This window comes from Prionailurus bengalensis, chromosome B1 (genome assembly GCF_016509475.1).
Source record: "Prionailurus bengalensis isolate Pbe53 chromosome B1, Fcat_Pben_1.1_paternal_pri, whole genome shotgun sequence".
In the NCBI taxonomy this organism is placed as follows: domain Eukaryota; kingdom Metazoa; phylum Chordata; class Mammalia; order Carnivora; family Felidae; genus Prionailurus; species Prionailurus bengalensis.
Window position 1 is genome coordinate 128,275,273 of NC_057344.1, and position 20,978 is coordinate 128,296,250.

A 20,978-nucleotide genomic window follows, 5' to 3' on the forward strand; every position below is an offset into this window, starting at 1 on the left:
AAATTTTCTCTTTCTGAGGGTTACGGAGCTGCTTCATGCATAATCTCTTTCATCTTTCTTATGGAGTCATTTAAATCTTTCTTCTCCCTCTTCTCATAGATTTGTAATCTCAGTTGGGACTCCGACTGAATCTGTTGAGATTTTCTGTTGGGATTTTATATACTTATAGATAATTTGAAGAATATAGTGATCTCTGTGTGGGATTTTCTGTGGTCAGATGTGATTTTATTTGTATTTGTAGGTGATTTTATAATTTGGGGAATAAGGCATGGGAAGTCTCAAATGCATGTGGCTGCTCTTTCCCAATTTGCTCTCAAATGACACTTATATTTTGGTCATTTTTTATGATCATTATATGCATTTTACCTGTTTTTATTAATAGTCTAAAACAAGGAGTAATATAATTTCCTCATGTTAAATAATTACTCTATTTCAGAAATAAATCCTATTTGGTAATACTTGATTATATTTTAATTTGCCGATGGGTCAAATTTAAATGGATATATTTTAGGATTTTGGGATATATCCATATTCATAAGTGATACTTCACATTGTTTTCTTTTTGTGTGTGGTATCATTGTTAGATTTTGTTTGGGGGGATATTCTAGCTTTATAAAAGTAATTGGATAACTTTTATGAAATGTTTTATCATTTGTCCTATTCTTTCCTGAAAGGAATGAAGAAATAAATAATAACCTTGATTAATATGCTTATAAATAATTTTGGTATATTTGAAAAATAATTATAGTTGTTTTTTCTTGAGTCGATTTTAATTATGGGATGTTTCCTTGACAATAATTCATTTATTAAGATTTTTCAAATTAATTATTATAGAGTTGTGTTTATTATCTATTTAAACTTGTGAACATTTTCCTTATTTGATATACACTTTCTCTTTTTCAATGTAACTATTTATGCATCCCATTCTATTAATCCAGACTTGCCAGAAGTTTGTTTTTGTTTGGGTATTTTCAAAGAACTGAGATTTTTTTTCCCTTTACCAATTCTATATTTATAAATTTTAAAGTATGAATTTTTACTTTAACTTAAACTTTAGTAGTTTTCATTGGGGTTTTATTATTTTATTTATTAAGATGAATGCATGCTTCCTTATTTTAATTTAATAATTAAATAGGCCTTAAAAATTCACATTTTTTTAAAAGTTTCAAAAACAATTTTCTTGTAGTTCTTCACCTTTATTTTTTAAATAGAATGTATGTTTAGTTTTTATTTCTTCTTTTGCTCTAAAACTAGTTTAGGAGGGTTTGCTCTTTTTAATTTTTGTTCGCTTATTTTTAATTTTCAAGTGGTTTGAGATTTTATCTTGTAGTTGCTTAAAATACTTTCATTAATTTTAGTTTCATCGTATTTTCAACAGGTAATTTGTTAAGTATTATTTATTTTATGTAGAAATTAAGGAGTTTCAGGGGGTACCTAATATATTATCATATTTTCTAATTTACCTATGAGCCCTCACTATCTGTAGGAAACAAATTTATCTAAGTAAACTTTATTAATTATACTATTTATATTGTATTTAATACTTTACAAATTTAAAAAAGTAAGTAATTTAGCCACAATTCAAAATTAGCAGATTCTATGCAAGAGTCCAAACTTGGCATTTTTGTAAAAATTGGAATATGTAGCAATACATTTTCATGGATCTGAGAGGCAGCTGCCCCTTTAGAAAGTGCAGGAAATTTCCAATTAACTTTAGCTCTCCCCATGCAAGCACAGTGCATGCATATGCACTTATATCCAATTTCACTCATTTATCTTTGCCTGTTCTCTGTTAAGTATTTCAGTTTATAATCCTCCACTCTTTCTTGATGTTATTAACCTAACCTATCACCATGGCAGATTACAAAAACAACCAGAAAATTCTTCCCATTTCCATACACATGCCCTGTTGCCATGTGACCCTACAGCTCTTCCCACAAGGTGGTCCAGCCTATTTCCCTATCCTTTTGATCTGGGATTAGCCAGTGATGTGGCACTCAGTGGGAGAGAAGCATTATGATACAAGTAGAGCCTTGAAAGGTTTGCGCAATGGAGCTTGCCCTTTATCTTGCTGTGCTTGGAACCCTGGACCACCATGTGACTGAACACTAACTTGCCTGCTGGAGAACAAGAAGCCACGCAGAGGATAACAGTGGTGCCACTGAGCCTCAACAGTGAGTAGACAGTCAAATGTTATGCTTTCGGTTGAGCTCACGGCTTGCTCTTAGCTGCACTCTGTACTCTTCCAAATTAGGGCAATTTATGGCATTTGTACAGGGTACCTGGAAAGCTAAAATTTCTTAGGACTGTGTTTTCCTGAAATCTGACAACTTCTGGTTGATGAGAGCCACCCTTCCTTAATTTACAGTAATGTATTTAATTTTCTTCTGTTATAGTTATTTGAACGTATCATTTGAAAATTTAAAAAGAGAGGTTGGATGCTTATATTTGCTCAAAAAAGTGAATAGGAGTTTCACAAATTGCCCCAAAGTTTATGACCATAGTTTGTAAAAATGTCTTCCAAACTCAGTAGACACATAAGAAGAGGAGCATCTTGGCAATGCTCAAATATGAGAGGGTCGTGAATATTGTCAGCTAATTAGAAAGTTTTTTTCCCCAAGTTTTAGCTGTTAAAAATGTGGGAATAGGGATTTTCTAGCTTAGACTTCCAATAAAATATGTGAATTTGTCAGATAAATTAAACCATATGAGTCCATTTAGCTCAACATGTAAAACGGCTCAATGTAAAAACAAAACACAACAGAAAAGCATATGTATTACAGCACTGGCTAATAAGGTTGGCATTGACACAATATAAAAAAGCAAAACTAAGAAGAAAAATAAATTTGAATATTAAATTGTAAAAGCAATATTACAAATACATTCTAGTTTTTAAAGGGAGAAAACATAAAACCTGCCTATTCTTTTCTTACAAGTAGAAGAAATGCCCACAATATCACTGGCTGAAACATCATATAGAAGTTCTATAACTAACAGACCCAGACTGATAAAGTTTCTAGTGTTAGGAATCAGACTAATTTTCTCTTGCTCTGCTCTCCTCGGTACATAGCTTTCAACTCACGATTTAAGATGGTTGATTGAGCTCCAGCCATTTTACTGACATTTTAGTGAGGAGGAATGACGAGCATCAGAATAAAAAGAATCCTTGCTTTAAACAAAGCTTTGTATTATACTTCTATTTAATTTCCATTGGTTAGAACTTAGTCACATGATCACACTATCTCCAGAGAATAGCCAGGAAATATATATTATGGCCAGTCTGTATCTGGCTATACCTCAGGAGGTGTATTACTAAAAAAGAAGAGAATAGATATTTAAGGACAATTAGCAGTCTTTTCTACATTTCCTCATAGATAACCATTGTTTCAAGATTGATGTAAGTCCTTTAGACTCTTTTCTGTTTTTACATATTAATGTATATTTCCCCCAAATTTAATATAATAATATAATCTTTGAGTAAAACACACACACACACACACACACACACACACCCCACATAGAACTAGTCAGTTTTTTAAAAAAATTTTTTAATGTTTATTTATTTTTGAGACAGAGAGAGAGAGACAGAGCATGAACGGGGGAGGGTCAGAGAGAGAGGGAGACCCAGAATCTGAAACAGGCTCCAGGCTCTGAGCTGTTAGCACAGAGGCTGATGCAGGACTCAAACTCATGGACCACGAGATCATGACCTGAGCCGAAGTCGGATGCTTAACCGACTGAGCCACCCAGGTGCCCCAAGTCAGTTTTTTTTAAGGCTGCACAGAACTTTAAAGAACTATTTTTGTCACCTTTAAATTATCAGCACATAAAAGATGGTAGGCACGCAACAAGTGTTTACTGATTATGATGATATTCTGATTAATTCAATCATTCCCTTTTAATGATTTTTAGAAATCTTCCTTTTTCTTGCCTATTATAATGAATAGATGTTTAATCTTGCAACTTAGTGCATATTCAATTGAAAAATGTTTCCTGGAGCTTGCCACACTGATATTTCTAGAAATGAATGTTTTATTGTTTTAATAGATGATGTTTTGTCACTGACACCCATCATAGTGACAAAAGCAGTATTATTATTATTATTTATTATTATTATTATTATTATTATTATTATTTTGAGAGACAGAAAGAGAGAGACAGAACACAAGTCGGGAGAGACAGAGAGGGAGACAGAATTTGAAGCAGGCTCCAGGCTGTGAGAACAGAGCCCAGCACAGGGCTTGAACTCACAAACTGTGAGATAATGACCTGAGCCTAAGTCAGACGCTTAACCAACTGAGCCACCCAGATGCCCCACAAAAGCAGTATTATTAGTTTAGTTTCTATATTGTCACTCTTATCTCTAAGCCTCTTCCAAGAAACCACATGCCATCCCTTCTCCAATATTCTCTCTCTTCATCAGGCTCCATGCCCATTCACATAATGATCTAATTTTAAAGTCCTTCTAGGAACAGTTTAGTTTTCAGTAGTCTCCAAACCCCAGCTTTTCTTTTTCAGTTTAAATATTTTGGCTTAAGTATTTAAATTTATATTTTATTTATATAAATATATTTTTTCTCTCTCTCTCTTATATTTTTAGCGGAGTTTATGGCATTTCCCTCCCTGGAGCTTACCATTATTCTTCCTTTATCTGTTTTTTTTTTCCTGTATCTCTTATGTAGTACTTATCCTATAAATATCTGTTTTATCTTCAAATTATAAAATTCTTGAAGCAAGAGCTTTATGTTCATTGTCCTCTATCCTCCTAATAAGTATTTTTCACACTGCTTTGCCCACAGTAGATTTGAAAAACAAAAACAAAAACAAAAAACAAAAAGTCTTTGGACTTGCATGTTCTATGTTATATGGTAAAGGAAATATGTGTTTTTATACAAACCTAAATTTTGGCAGAAAAGGAATAGGTGTCAGGCAGTGTGCTGCCAAAGACAATCTCTGTTATTATGAAGAAGTCATTGCCTTTATGTTTTTTCCCATATCAAGCCATTAGCCAGAGCTTCCAACTTGAGTAGCCTAGGTTTTAATGTTTTCAGTCCTCATATTGAGGCACACCTCCACACATGCTTGCTGGACAACCTTGTACAAGAGGTATCACTACCCTATTAACACTGAGGACAGGTCAGAGGCTATGAGAAGGTGAATAGTGTGCCCAATGTTATAGGTGAAAAAATTGTGGAGTTGGCCATGCCCACCATAGTGTGCTTGCTAAATATGATAAATTGTTTTGCTTTTAGAGTTTCTGCATGATCTCTTTCTCCTAACTGCCTGCCTAATATTTATTCACTAATCCATTAAAAAAATTGGCATGTATATGCTTTTAAATTATTACTCTTATTTTTCTGACTTTTGATTTGCCCCTAAGCAATACTCATACTAGGAAAGTAATTAGGACATAAAGATTAAGACATGTTAGTGGATATGTATGTATATGAATGGGCAATTAAGGCATTACAGGCAATTATAAGAATCTGAATAATTCTCACACTGAATAACTTGGAAAAACTCTTGGAAGGTTTTGGGGAGACAGTGGTATGATCTGACTTACATTTTTAAATAATCCATTTGGCAACTGTGTTAAAATAGATTACAGTAAGAAACAGATACAGCATGATAAGTAGTTAAGAGGCTATGGAAGTAGTCACAAAGAAAGAAAATGGTGGCTTGCACCAATGGGCAGTGGTGGGGTTGTGAGAAATGATCATATTTAGGATATATCCCAGATTTATAGCCAGAAAAATCTGTTGGTGCATAGTGTATGAGGTATGGCAGAGAAAAGAGAAGTCAGGGTAATTTACAGGTTTCGGATTGGAGTTGCCATATACTATAACAGGGAAGGCTTTAGGTAGACTAGGTTGAGGAGAGTGAAATCAGGAATTCTGTTTTGAGCATATAATGTTTGGGATACCCGTTAGACATCTAAGAGAAAATGCTGAGTAGGTCGTAAGAAATAAGTGTCTGCAGTTCCAGTGAGATACCTGGGCTGAAGAAACAACTTTGGAAATGGTTAACTCATAGATGATAATTAAATTCTTGAGACTGGATGAGTTCAGCAGAAGCTGAAGAGTAGATAGTAAAGAAAGTACTGGATGTATGTTGGATCTCTCCATCTAGTCTGCATATTGCCCCACCTCTCATTTAGCTATCTAGCTCTTGGAGAACAAGAATTCTGTGTTTGATATTTTATGTATTCCCCACAATGCCAGCTATACATTAAGGCCCCAATAAATACTTACTTAATGCTGAGTGAGACTCAAGCTACAAAGTTATTTATAAATTGCAGTGGTTCAGGCATTTATCCTGCAGCATTAAAAGGGATTTAAAAATAATACCAATTCTGCAATTCCCAAGAGGGAATGCTGCCATCTTCAAAGAAAAGGATCATCAGAAGGAGTTTTTTAAGTGATGTAGAGACTTTTTCAACTTTGTGAGAGGTCATTTTAAGGCTGCTTGTGAACAGAGCATATAGAAGAAATCTCTGCCTGAAATGCCTAAATTGCAAATCCACAAATCAATGAAATGCAAACCAAGGATAATGACTACAATTGAGTGGATTTTTATTTTCATTACAGTAAAATTTTCAGTCTAGAATTCACTTAAGACTGCCATGATAGGGGCGCCTGGGTGGCTCAGTCAGTTAAGCGTCCGACTTCGGCCCGGGTCACGATCTGTCGGTCCGTGAGTTCGAGCCCCGCATCAGGCTCTGTGCTGACAGCTCAGAGCCTGGAGCCTGTTTCCGATTCTGTGTCTCCCTCTCTCTCTGCCCCTCCCCCGTTCATGCTCTGTCTCTCTCTGTCTCAAAAATAAATAAACGTTAAAAAAAAAAATTAAAAAAAAAAAAAAAAGACTGCCATGATAGATGTTTTTAGAGCTCCAGATCAGGAGATCTCATTTCTCTGTAAATGAGAAAGAGCTAGCTCCCAAAACAGTTTGCATGTAGGAAGTGAACCTACACTTGCTATTCTCCTAGTGATTCTGTGCAGTATTAAGTGAAATATGCAATGAGTATGAGACACAGTCGGATGTCCTCAGACAGGTATCGGGAGCCTCTGTGGTCACCTCCTCCCTTGATACAGTTGAGACTTGCTAGATGCTCAGTTTTTGTTTGTTTTTTGATCAGGGAAATCTCTATTTATTTTAAGGCCTGTCACTATAATGTCATCAAATTACAAAGAGAAACTCAAAATGATTAAGACTTAAAACTGAAATCTATAGTATCCAAATGACAGGCAAGAGTAAACTCCAATCATCTCTCAATGTATGGCTCTATTTCTAAATATTCTAAATATCTTGATATTGGTATATGAATTTAAAGAAAATTCCTCAAATGGGAATGGTACATTCACTGCTAGATATGAGCAAATTTTTAAAGGTTTCTAAGTATGATTTTGATGTTGTAATAAGGATGTTTTCGTTTCTGTTCCATATTAAAGTTAATCTTTATATTTAGTAGATACAGTACCCAATATTGCAGAAGCACAGAGAAAGAGGGGGCTCATTCTCTATTATACCAACTACATTTCTAGGCCACAATAAGTTTTTATTATACTCTTTTGCTTGAGTGTGTTTTTCTGTTTATAATTTCCAGATTAACACAGAATGAGCATCCTAATGGAATTAGCATCCTGAATAAAAATGACCAATCAACCTAACTACAATGCCCTGAGATTATGTGTATAGAATTATACAGAATTTCATAGTTAAAATGTTCTTTGAAAATTACTTAGAATATCTTCACTCAAAACTGCACTCTCCTGTATGCCTGGAAGTTATCTTACTTATTAAATTTACCCCCAAACCATAACCAGAGACAGATGAAAATCTAGGGTAATAGATGGCAGGGAGAGTCAATGGTGAATTTCAGGATTTATATATATCCCTAGTTATGAGATTTTCTCATCATAGGACTGGTCTTTATATCACCTTAGTTTGGATTGATGAAGTAGTCTGTTAATGTATAGCCTATAACCCACCATATCTTTTTAAGTCTACAGATATTTTTACTGAATTTTGGGTTGTCCTTGCCTATAAGTTCTCTTTAAATCTAAGAGACATTCCTGGACAGTATCATTCCATTTGGTAAATATTCTCTGTTCTTTAGCTTTGATTCAAGACTTATTATTCACTAGTTATCTGTACTTGCCATCTATTAGACCAAGTACTTAATGATTCAAGTACTTTATCTGATTGAATTGCTCCTTACTGTTTGCAATGTCTGCCAATTAAATATCACCTGCAAATTTAGAAAATTGCTCCTAAAGCCATTCACTAAGTCATTTTAATCTACATAATTTATTTCCTTTCACAGATCTCTTTTTATCCTTTTCCTTCATCAGTGTTAAAATCCTTCCTTATCAACAACAAATATTTGTGGGCATTTTCTCTTCTCTACTCACACACCCACAGCTTGTATGATCTCCTATATCTATGCCCTAACTCCATCCTATATGCATATACAGTGGATTATTTTTGAGCACTCACCATTCAGACACATTCTTATAACCATATGTACTTTTTGAACTTCATGACTGACTATAGCTGACTTACTCTGGGAAACTCAATTAGTCCATTAATACCTGTTTAGTTTACATTAAGAATTATAATCTTAGTAATTGTCCTATTTAAATTCTCTATAAGAACTGCCTTTCTCTATACACATTTCATCCTGACTCCCTTTGCAAAGCTACTTTTTCATTTCATATCACTGTATAGGCATGTGTGCAGGGGAGGAGTTCTTTGGTGAGTAAAGTCTCATTGGTGGATACAGATATTTCTAGGCATGGTTTGCAATAATGGAAAGATACACTGGAACTGTGTAAGGATCTTTTGCATCATGGGGTGTCTGTAGGCACCTCACTAAGAACCCCTTTCATCTACAAGCATGGCTCCTGTACATTGCCATCTCCTGATCCCAGTGGATGGCTTGCTCAAGAGGCAGCTTTGACCTTTTCACAGCTAACTCCTTCTGCCTTGTCTAAGACCAAGGGATTCATTCCAAACTTTACTTCTTAGGGAATGGAGATGAATATGGTGGTAACTGTCATGCCTCCTGAAATTTGTTCTGGTGGCACTGATAGGCCCAATTTTATGGGGCCTATCTTTATGCCTGACGTTTTCCCAACTGCTCTTAGCATTCCCCTTTCCTGCGTGGATGAGCAAGGGGGCAACTCACCACATACTGAAGTCTTCTGAACTCTCCTCCCAAAGTGAGCTCTCTCTTCCCTCTAGCTTTTTCGTTTGTCCTAGTAGCAAAATAACACGAGCCCTCCTAACCGGGCTCAGGTGCAATAATTTCAGACCTTAAATAATCATTTAGTGCATGATCTTCATATTAATCCAACAATCCCAATTTCATTGTTATAATGGAGGTTACAGGAATATCTATATTTCCTAAACTTAGGGGCCTGAGACATCATTGTCATGGGTTCCAGATGCATATTTACTAATTGTTCCTAGACAGTAATTCTAGAATGTTCTTCAGGTACAACAAATCAAAATGTCTACAGCCAAGCTGTATATCGTGTTTGTGCTTTCCCAGTCTTCCCTCTTTCTAATGCCCTATTTCTGTCATTGAGTGTCTGTCTGCTCATTCTCCTCTGCCAAATTTCCCACCAAATCTCAATGCCTCCTTTTCTTCTCCTCCAAGTTATCAACTTCTAGTAATTATATCTTGGAATATTGATTGTTTTCTCAAAATCATTCTTTTTATTAATCTCCTATTTGTGTTGGTTTAGTTTAGGCACTCCTTTAGTCCTCTCTAAGTTGTTGGAAAAGTCATCTGTCTTTTTCCTTCTTCACTCCATGCATCCTTGGGCCTACCTCAGCTATCTTTCTTAAACATAAATTAAATCTTATTTTTCTCTTATGTAAAAACTTTTCATATTTTTCACTGGCTAAGTGATAAAGTTTAAACTCTTTAGCATGGTAAACATGCTTTTAGAATTATCTTATTGTTTCCTCTCACACTCCTACTCATCTTGGAGACCTAGCTCAAATTTCTCCTCTTCTGTGAAATCTTTTTAGCTTCCCAGGTGGAGGCTGCCACTTCACCCCTGTGTTGCCATGGCATCCTGTGTTTATTACTCTAAGGCATTTATCACACTGTGTTTTAATTATTTATTTACACACGTGTCTTCTGCATACACTATGAGATCTTTGAAGGCAGGAACAATGTCCTCCATTCTTTTGAATCTATGATGTTAGGCGCAGTGCCCAGAATATAGCATGCATTCAAAAATGTGTGGAGATGAACAGATGAATATAGGGCATTCTGCTTGACATACAGAATAAACACAACATCAACCCTCTGTTTCAAAAAATGCAAAGAAAAAGTCTCCCTCTGTCTCTGTCTCCTTTCTCTCTCTGTGTCTATGATCCAAAGGGGCAGTTTGAAAAGTGGAAAAGATGTACTCAGAAGACAGGATTACCAAGATATGGGAATGCTTTGAAAGCCTTATGAGTTTAACTGGGGTTGAAAATTTAGGAAGATGAATAGAGTAAAGACAGTCAAGGCAGATTGAAGCTGAATGATATGGAGTATGATAAAAACGTAAGAAGGAAGTGACACACAGATTGCAGAAAATAATACATGCCTTTTTCAGGAGTTTTAAGTTTTTTAGAAAGGGAAAGAAAAGACAGGTTTTTGAGAAATAAAAGTTTTTGACTTTAGACGTATAAAAGTTTTTAGCTACTCTCCAAACCCATTTCCATTTAATCTTATTTTTTGTCTTCTACTCATACCCATTCTAACTCCATCTAAACTTTCTTTGAATGTGCAGGTCCTAAAAGCCTGTGTTGAACTGTTTCCAAGTATTATTTCCCTCACTGGTATGTGGCTTGGTTTATTAAATACTTTTCTGGCAAAACTTACATTAGAACTCTCTTCCCCTCTGTATGCTGGTAAGGGCATCAAGCATTTGGATTCTAGATGCAAACTGCATGCCTGGGTTTGAATCATGAATTTTCCACAACTTGGCTAAGACTCCAGGCAAGTTACTTTACGTCTCTCTAACTCTGTTTCACCATCTGCAATATTGGTATAATAGTAGTGTCTACCTCATAGGGTTGCTGTGAGTATAGGGAGCTAATACATGCAAAGTATGTACAATTGTGTCAGCAATAGTAAGCTTTATATAAGTGGTAATAATTGTTATTTGGTTAATTTCAAACGTTACTTTTTTCAAAATTCCCTATGGTACCTGCATTAATTGCCAACGCTGTCATACACATTGTTCACTGAAGTTTGTACCTCTAATTCTAATGATGCTCTATTTTTCTAAGAAACAGGCATATAAAATGGGTCCAAGTTATATAACACAGAGGGGCCACTTTTTCCTTATAGAAGCACTAACTATTCATATCTTATATACTTATCTTTTTAAAAACTTTTTAATTCCCCTACTCTATTGCGGTAGATTTCCTTTTAGATTTATGTTGTCTATCAGTCTCCTCTTGAAACTCTAAGTTCGTATCTTTTGTACCTTTATCTACTGGGTTCCTTGTATTTTCTTATGGATTTTATGACCTCTCTGTGTAGCAATAAAGCAATGATGCTAACAATAATACATCATACTTTTGAAAATATTCTCGGGCCTGTTGTTTGTAATTTAATTTAGTTATTGTAGTTTTTGAGTTATTGGTGATTTTATGTTTATATACATGGAACTACTGATAATTTCCATGGAATTTATTCCATTACTTTAAACCTCTGAAGGATATCTTTTGTTTTGCCTATCTAGTATCCATTCTTCCCATTTCTAATAACAGCATCCCAATTTTCTTGGGGAATCGGCATTCCCTGATGCTTACTTCCTCTGTGCTTGAGGTAGGCACATGGTGCTGGCCTGGCACTGAGGGCACTGCCCTTTCCAGCTGTGCCTGCACTGGCATGTGTATGAACCTGAGGCTCTTTGCTAAAACTGTTGGTAAAAGAGAATCTGTTTATACCGGGAGATCAAAGAATGAAATCTAAGTCTGCCAAAAAGTCACCTTGCTAACAACAAAGGGCAGACTGCCCGAGAAATGAGACAACACAAAGGAAAGTGGTGCTGACAGATGGAGAGAGAGCAAGTCCTGAGGAAATGAGCCTGGGTCTCATCCCTGAGCGTTGTGGACCACTCAACTGTCTTTTCACTCCAGCTGGGTTGTCATTTGCAATCAAAGATATGTAATTAATCTAGCTTGGAAAATATAGGGAGGTTATTTTTAACATAGAGAATTCCTAAGCCAGTTTTCAAGCAGTGAGGAAGAGGAAAAGATGTGAAAGAGATTGAAGATGTAAAAGAAATAGGAGTAAAGAAAGGTAGAGGGGCAATTTAAAATTTATTCCACCCTGATTAGCCTCAGATATATCTGTCCACCCCAGATTACTTACCTGAATTCTAGACTTGGATTGCAATTTACTTGTTTTATATTCTGTGTGGACAACTTCGAATAGATACACCCACGTTGTTAATAGAACGGGCTTTGAAGTCACACAATTTCCATTCATATTCTAGGTCTTCTACTAATCAGCTGTGTGCCTTAAGAAAGTTGCTTAGACTCTCTGTCCCTGGGTTTTCTTATCTATGTAATGGGATTAATAATTGAATATATTTCACAGAATTATTACAAGGATTGAAGGACTCAGTATCCATAACGCTTTGGAATAGTACCTGGCTATCTTAAAATGTTAGTTACTATTTTTACTCATTTCCAAAATATTAGTTTTGATTCTACACTCCCCACTCTCTACCCAAATATTTCCTTAGTTTTCTCTATGCAGGTAAATGATCCCACTCTCGATTCAATTATAGTAAACTAGGAGTGACTGAATATAATGAGCTATATAATCCGTGGACAAAAAGCTTAAAATGATAGCTGTGAAAGCCCAAGTGTAGCCTCTCGATAAAGATGGAAATTTCCTTTAAATAAGGCCAAACCAAGCAGGCTATAGAAGGTTAATTGTTTTAATAAAGGAATAATGAGATGCCACTCTAAGATTTTAGTTAGAGGAATTTTATTATGTAATGTATGTCTTAAAAGATCACTTGACTGCTAGTCATTCTTTTAAGTACAAATATTTTCTAGATACTGAAGTTTCAGTGGTAAAACAAATGCATAGAGTCTTTGCCCCAATTAAGCTTACATTTTAGGAGTGGAACACAGATGAAAGAGTAGGTACGTAGCAAGATGTTGATATGTGTTATAAGTTACAATCAAACACGATAAGGGAATAGGTAGTGCAGAGGGTAAGAGTTGTTTTGAATAGGGTGGAGGACCTCTCTCAACTTGTCAGCAGAGACTGGAATAAAAAGTGAGGTGGAGGGAGAGGTATCTGGGGAAGAGAACTATAGGAAAATGGGACTGAAAGTACAAAAGGCCTACGTTAGCAGATGTGAGAAAAGCATGATAAGTGAGAGAGACATAAACAAGGTCCTAATGGGAGTGAGGAGAGCAGAATATATAGATGATTTTAAGGATAGTTTTTACTCTACTCAGGATGGGAAGGCTGTCAAATGGTTTTTAGTAGAGGAGTGACTGCTCTGTTAAAAATATACTAAAAAATAAAATAAAATAAAATAAAACAAAACAAAATAAAATCTTAGAAGAGACACTGATAAAAACAAAACAAAACAAAAATAAAAATATACTGAAGGCAGTCAAGAATGGGAAAAGGGGGAATTACTGGAACTCGATGGCTCTGGGGGAGAGAGAACCATGAGCAGAAGTAAAGTGAGTAGAAATGGGGAAACATGGCAAAAAAGGAAGTCTTTTTCTGCTGCTGTGGCTGAAAAGACAAGATCTAAAGCCTTGAGTGAGAAGATATCATTGGCTTTGCTCTTTCTCTTTGCTTTTCCTCAGTTAATCTATCAGCAAAAGCCTGTTTCTCTTTGCTCTTCTGATCTAATCTATCAGCAAATCTTGCCAGTCTACCTGCAAAATAGATGTTGAACTCATTTTTTTTTTTTAACACAGTGCCTGAGAAACATTTTACAATCTATCAGAGTCAGCAGATGAGTCCCATTTGCCTTCCCTGCAACACATTCCTACTTCATTTTCTCGGTTAATCTTCAAAATAACTGCATTCCCCAGATATGGACACTGCAACTGAAAGATGTTAAAAACTTTCTCAGGCTCACATGGCTAAATATATGTTACCAGTACCCACAACTATATCTATCTCAATCCAAAGATTATGTGGTGCCACTAAGGATCAGAGAGTAAGTGCAAGGATTTGGAAGCTGAAAAGTAAGAAATCTAGAGACTGGCACTAGATTCTCAGTCTTTGCAGTAAACCATGAGCTTTAACACTAAAAATGAGAACGGTGTCCAGGATGGAGAGTGGGACTAGAAATAGAAATGTGAAAAGTATGGAAAATGTTTGTAATAGCAACAATGGAGATTAAAATAAAGAATCAGTGTCTAATGAATTGAAGGACACTGGAGAATCAGTGAAGGCTCTATTGATGACATTAGCTACTATGGTATTGAAGCGAATCAGTCAGTCAGGTGCCATGACCTTCCATAGCAATAACCCATTATCCATGTGCAGGATCACAGAAAATGGGAACAGAGGTGAACAAGGGAGGCATAGAAAAATATCAAGAACCTGAGGATGCCTTGGGCACAAAATTATCCTTATTTTGAGTGAGAATTTCCAGAAAGTGAGAATTCGTGTGCATCACTTTCATGATTTCCTAGAGGCCATGAAGTTTGTCTGTTTTCTCAGATATTCAGGAAACCTAAGTTTTGTTCGCATTGGTGAGACCCTATGCATGCTACTTCCATTTTGTTTTGTTTTTTCAATTGCATGTGTGCTTTCTGAAGGAGACTTGTCTTATCACCTCCACCAGACAGGCTTCTCCATATTTTCTTGTCATGCATTGAAGACTTTGAGACCTGGCTACATATTCCTCTTTACCCCCAAACCTACCAACCTCCTAACAGATTTCAGTATCTGTGTAGATGTCCTGCACAGCAATCATTTGGGGCCATTTCTTAAAAATAGACTTTATTTTTTTTTTATTTTTTTATTTTTCAAAAATTTTTTTTTTCAAAGTTTATTCATTTTTGGGACAGAGAGAGAGGCAGAACATGAACGGGGGAGGGGCAGAGAGAGAGGGAGACACAGAATCAGAAATAGGCTCCAGGCTCTGAGCCATCAGCCCAGAGCCCGACGCGGGGCTCGAACTCACGGACCGCGAGATCGTGACCTGGCTGAAGTCGGACGCTTAACCGACTGCGCCACCCAGGCGCCCCTAGACTTTATTTTTTAAATCAGTTCTAGGTTTATAGGAAAATTGAGCATAAAGTACAAAAAGTTCTCATATACCACCCCCTTTCTCTGGTATGCTTCTACACCCAGCACAGTTTTGTTGTTGTTGTTCTGTTATTAACATCTTGCATTAGTGGAGTACATTTGTTACAACTGATGAACCAATATTGATACATCACTATTAACTGAAGTCAGTAGTACATTAGGGTGTACTCTTTCTATGGATTTTGACAAATGCATAATGTCATGGATCCATGACTATAATACATACAAAGTAGTTCCTCAGCTCTAAAAATCCTCTGTGCTCCACCTATTCACCCTTCCCTCTTGCCTCATTTTGGGCCATTTTAAACTTCAATTCCTTTTGTCTCCTCTACTATTCTGCCATTATCTACAAGGTCAGCATTTACATTTTATCTCTAGAACTTCTACATTTCAGTCTCTGGTTACCTCTCTTCATCCTACTAGTTCTTTCATATTTTCATTTATACTTTACCTGGATTTCAACTTTGTATTGACATTCTGATTAATTTTTCCAAAATTTTATCCAAGTCTATCTCCCCAGTCATGACCATACTTCCTTGAATATTTTAGCTTTTCTTTCATCTCACTCCTTGCAAAGTTCAGATGAACTCAACCTTGATATGGGTGTTTTAATCTTCTCTGCTCTAATACTTGGGCGTTTAGTCCCAGCTGAAGAAAGTCACACTTGTGCAGACTAGTAGCAATGAAATGTGTCAGTCTTCCATAAACTTTAGCTCAATCCTCAGCAACACTGATTCATCCTTTTATCTATTTTGACTTAGCAGTCAGTATCACTTCCCTCAACAGCTATTTCAAAGCCTCCCACTTTCTTGTAGACTATTTCATAATACCTGTCCCCATTACTGTCAACAGACTTCATCTCCTATTGTTATCAAGACATCTGAAGTGATGAAATATGATCTTCCTTAATATCCCAACCTATTGTCTGTAAATTTAAGTGTTACCAGACACATTCTTAAAATATTTTTTTTTTCAGTATCAAAGAAACATCCTTACCCCATTAAAATCAATTCTCAATCTAAGCTTTTATTCTGTCTTCCCGGGGATCTTTATCTTTCACATGTTAACTTGCTTTTCTTATATTAAATTCTCCTTCTTCATTTTTCTTCCTCAGTTTATAATTATACTCAGGTTTCTCTTAATCTAAAAACAAACCAACAAAAACTCCACCAAAACCAATGACCCTTTGAACTATTAACTCTTTTCTTCTTTCTCTCTTTTCATCCCTATCCAAACATTCTAGAAGAGTAGTATACATGTTACATTCACTTTTCACCTCCAAATTTTTACAGCCTCTCTGGAAATCTGGCTTCTTTTCCAATCCTGCTACCAAAAGAGTTCTGGCTTAGGTCACCAACAACTTCCCAAGAGCGAACCTAGTACACACTTGACCACCCTAATGACTTAGAAATTTTTTTTTTTTTAATTTTTTTTTTCAACGTTTATTTATTTTTGGGACAGAGAGAGACAGAGCATGAACGGGGGAGGGGCAGAGAGAGAGGGAGACACAGAATCAGAAACAGGCTCCAGGCTCTGAGCCATCAGCCCAGAGCCTGACGCGGGGCTCGAACTCACGAACCGCGAGATCGTGACCTGGCTGAAGTCGGACGCTTAACCGACTGCGCCACCCAGGCGCCCCTGACTTAGAAATTTTTGACATTGATAGTCATAGCTTATTTTTTTAAGCTCTCTTAGCCTAACTGACCTCTTCTCCTGTGGTTTGGTCATACTTCTCCGAATTATTCCGTTGTTTTTCTTCATAAACCCTTCTTCTTCCAAGAATTCTTAAGTGATCCTCAGAGTTTCAACTAAAGATCAGCCTATTAATCTCACTGTCTGATTTCTTTTTGGCAATCTTATGCATTTTCATGCTACCAACTACTCATAGGCTGAGGACTCCTAAATATATGCCTCTTATTGGGCCTTTTTGGTGAGGTTCAGAGTCCTCTGTATCTGTGAATATCCCCCACACACATCCAACTCATCCTTTTCTAAACTGACCTCATTCCTTTCCTCTCTAGATCTTTTTTTAAGCAATCTTTTCACCTCTATGGCTAAGATGGCCATAAGGGCAAGACCATGTTTTTTTTTACCTTTGTGTCTCTAGTGCTTAACTTACTGCAAAGCATATAGTGACCACCAAAATGAAACTTGTTTATTATAGGTGTCCTTATATTATTCACACTTGCATTCTTCCATTGTCCCTTGACTATGACATTAATACTTGTTAATTGGCATATGTTTAAAAGTATTTACAAAACAACCAGGTAAATATATGTTTTCTATGGTGAATGCATTAATGAATTAAAATACCCATAAAAGGAATATATTTACACTTTGAGATTAAGAACTGCCAAACTTCATGTCAACCATTAAAAATGAGGAAATGTGTAGCCCAGTACAGATGATTTCTTCTGTTCAGTCTTGGGGATACTTTGTTGGCATTGTAATCACTAAATAGCATCTTATTATTAATTTCATTATTATGATATATCAACCTTTGAAAATGTTCTTTATGCTTGTACGTAGGAAAAGTGACAAAAAAGCCAGGAATTGTTCTAGAATTTTAGAAATGGGAGATAGGATTCTAAAGAGGGCTATTTTAACTTTGAAACATTACTGTAAATTAGTTGCATGCTAAGTATAAATATTTCATCCTAATTTTACACATCTATAATTTACTCTACTTGCTCTTCCTTCTGTTCTGTTTTCTAAGTTCTGGCTTTATTCCATTGTTATATCTGTTTTCCTTGGGGCTAAAACTCCTGCCGTAGAATTTAGCACTTGGTATCAGTTAGGATGAAGAAATATCAAACTTCTTTCTTCATATGACTCCCAAAGGAATTTTAAAACTATGTACCTTTTCACATTTATCATTGACACGTTACATTTACATTTGTTTAGACAACTGTAAAGTGTGTGATTTCTAGACAGAAGTGGTCATTTATCTGTTTTCCCTCAACCCCACCCTTTCCATTTTTACTTTGCTATGTACTGTGAGCCTTATAGGGATGGGAATCTGCACACTACTTTTCCCAGGCTCCTCTGCCATCTGGCTTGCTCTTAATTTCCACCAGAGTGAAGCTGTTGAGGGTGTCCGAAAGCAGAAGAAAGAGCAGAGCCTTCTGTTTTAAATGGTTATTTCAGTGGTTGTAGCAGCAGCGGCGGGAAGTGATTGATCCCTGACTCCTGCGTCTGAGACACAGGCTGCATCTTTGTGGAGGCCTTAGTTAAAAGGTGCTTCTTTGGGAGATACACAATCAACTAGAGGGTTAGTGACTCCTGGTAGCTTTGTTTTACTCCTTCTCCTTTGCTCCGCCATTCCTTCTAATATCTTTGTGATCAATCTCTCTATTAAATCTCTTCTCTTTGCAATTTCAGGAGTAGTTTCTGTGTCCTGACTTGGATACAGGCTTATGTGTGTTGTAAATATTGACATTTTAAAATAAAATTGTGGAGTCATTCATTCAAATGTACTCATTAGAACATAAATATCATAGTGATTTAAACCACCACTTTTCTCTAATTGGGGAAACATTTACATCATTAAAAAAGTTTTTTTTTAACGTTTATTTTTGAGATAGAGTGCGAGCAGGGGAGGGGCAGAGAGAGAGGGAGACACAGAATCTGAAGCAGGCTCCAGGCTCTGAGCTGTCAGCACAGAGCCCTATGTAGGGCTCCAACCCATGAATAGTGACATCATGACCTGAGCCAAAATCAGACACTTAACCGACTAAGCCACCTAGGTCAGGTTCCCCTACATCATTTTTAAGAATCTTTGAACTATATTTATATTCTACTCTACCTTCACAAAATTTTTATCCAAATATAATACTATAAATGTGTGCTTAAAAGTCTTTTTTTGATCACCAAATTATATTTTTGCAACAAAAATATGTATGCAAATTAAAATTAAAATCTCAAGTAACCTGTGACCATAAATTTCAGGTGTAAAACATGTCTTCTGAACTGAGTCATCATTATATTAGTATACAATATATTGACTCATCAACTATAAAAGTGAAACTATTATAAAGCAGCTCTATACAATATTGATAGGATTTTTAGTTTTTAATTAATTTGAACATCCCATGAATCAATATTAATTATGGTTTGACTGTGGTAGGAGTGAGCATCATGCTATATATTTTCATTTTATAGAAACCTTATTCATATGAATTAATAGATGAAAATGGGAGGAGTTTTTTGTTTGTTTGTTTATTTGGTTGGTTTAGCAATGCCATTCAATTATTTCAAATTCTACCTAGCTACATGGTGATCTCTGCATCAAAAATATTCTTTTTTTTTAAATTTATTTAAAAAAAATGTTTTTAACGTTTATTTATTTTTGAGACAGAGAGAGACAGAGCATGAACGGGGGAGGGTCAGAGAGAGGGAGACACAGAATCCGAAACAGGCTCCAGGCTCTGAGCTGTCTGCATAGAGCCTGACGCGGGGCTTGAACTCACCGACCATGAGATCATGACCTGGGCCGAAGTCGGCCTCTTAACCGACTGAGCCACCCAGGAGCCCCCAAAATATTCTTTTTAATGGGGCACCTGGGTGGCTCAGTCAGTTAAGTGTCTAACCTCAGTTCAGGTCACGATCTCACAGTTCTTGGGTTTGAACCCCACATTGGGCTCTGTGCTGACAGCTTGGGAGCATGGAGCCTGCTTTGGATTCTGTGTCTCTGTCTCTCTCTGCTCCTCTCCCATTTGCGCTCTGTCTCTCAAAATTAAACATTAAAAAAAATTTTTTTAAATATTTTTAATGGGGGCGCCTGGGTGGCGCAGTCGGTTAAGCCTCCGACTTCAGCCAGGTCACGATCTCGCGGTCTGTGAGTTCGAGCCCCGCGTCGGGCTCTGGGCTGATGGCTCAGAGCCTGGAGCCTGTTTCTGATTCTGTGTCTCCCTCTCTCTCTGCCCCTCCCCCGTTCATGCTCTGTCTCTCTCTGTCCCAAAAATAAATAAAAACGTTGAAAAAAAATATTTTTAATGATCTAGCATTTGACAAGTTAATTAGGTTCTTTTACTTTCTTTTAATTCTTTTTTAGGTAAAACGGTCTGACTTGTAAAGGGATTTCAGTGATACCAGTGTTTCTATTATGCCATAATTTGGTACATCAGAGAATATTTATACCCAGAGCCAAAAGCCAAAAAAAAATTTTGCATGCATGAAAGTAATGCCCTTATTTTACAAATTAGGAGAAGGGTAATTACATAAAGGTTAAGGGAAATAAAAACGAGGATCATGTTTCAGGTCGATAATTTTTAGGATAGATTACTTATAGATATTGACAATATAGAAATTTATTCCCTGTCAAGTTACCTGTATCAGTTTTCCCTTAAAAATTTTCTAGTGCATCAAAGTAAGGTATGAACCTTAATGATAGAATATCTAGCTGTATAACTCACAGTTCATATTTTTCTGTTATTCTTAATATTTTGTATTTCTTTACTAAACTTTGTATACTTGTTATTTCTTAGATAGTGTTCTCTCTGGTATTCTCAATTCTCAGTTCTTCCCCTTTTTTTTTTTATTTTTATTTTAAAAAAAAATTTTTTTTTCAACGTTTATTTATTTTTGGGACAGAGAGAGACAGAGCATGAACGGGGGAGGGGCAGAGAGAGAGGGAGACACAGAATCGGGAACAGGCTCCAGG

The 20,978-nt window shown here is 36.2% G+C and overlaps 1 protein-coding gene across 1 annotated transcript in view; it reads right to left on the bottom strand.

The window, feature by feature from the left end:
• Positions 1-20,978, bottom strand: part of GRID2 (glutamate ionotropic receptor delta type subunit 2) — a 1,450,102-nt gene that overhangs the window by 309,295 nt on the left and 1,119,829 nt on the right. The window lies entirely within an intron of this gene.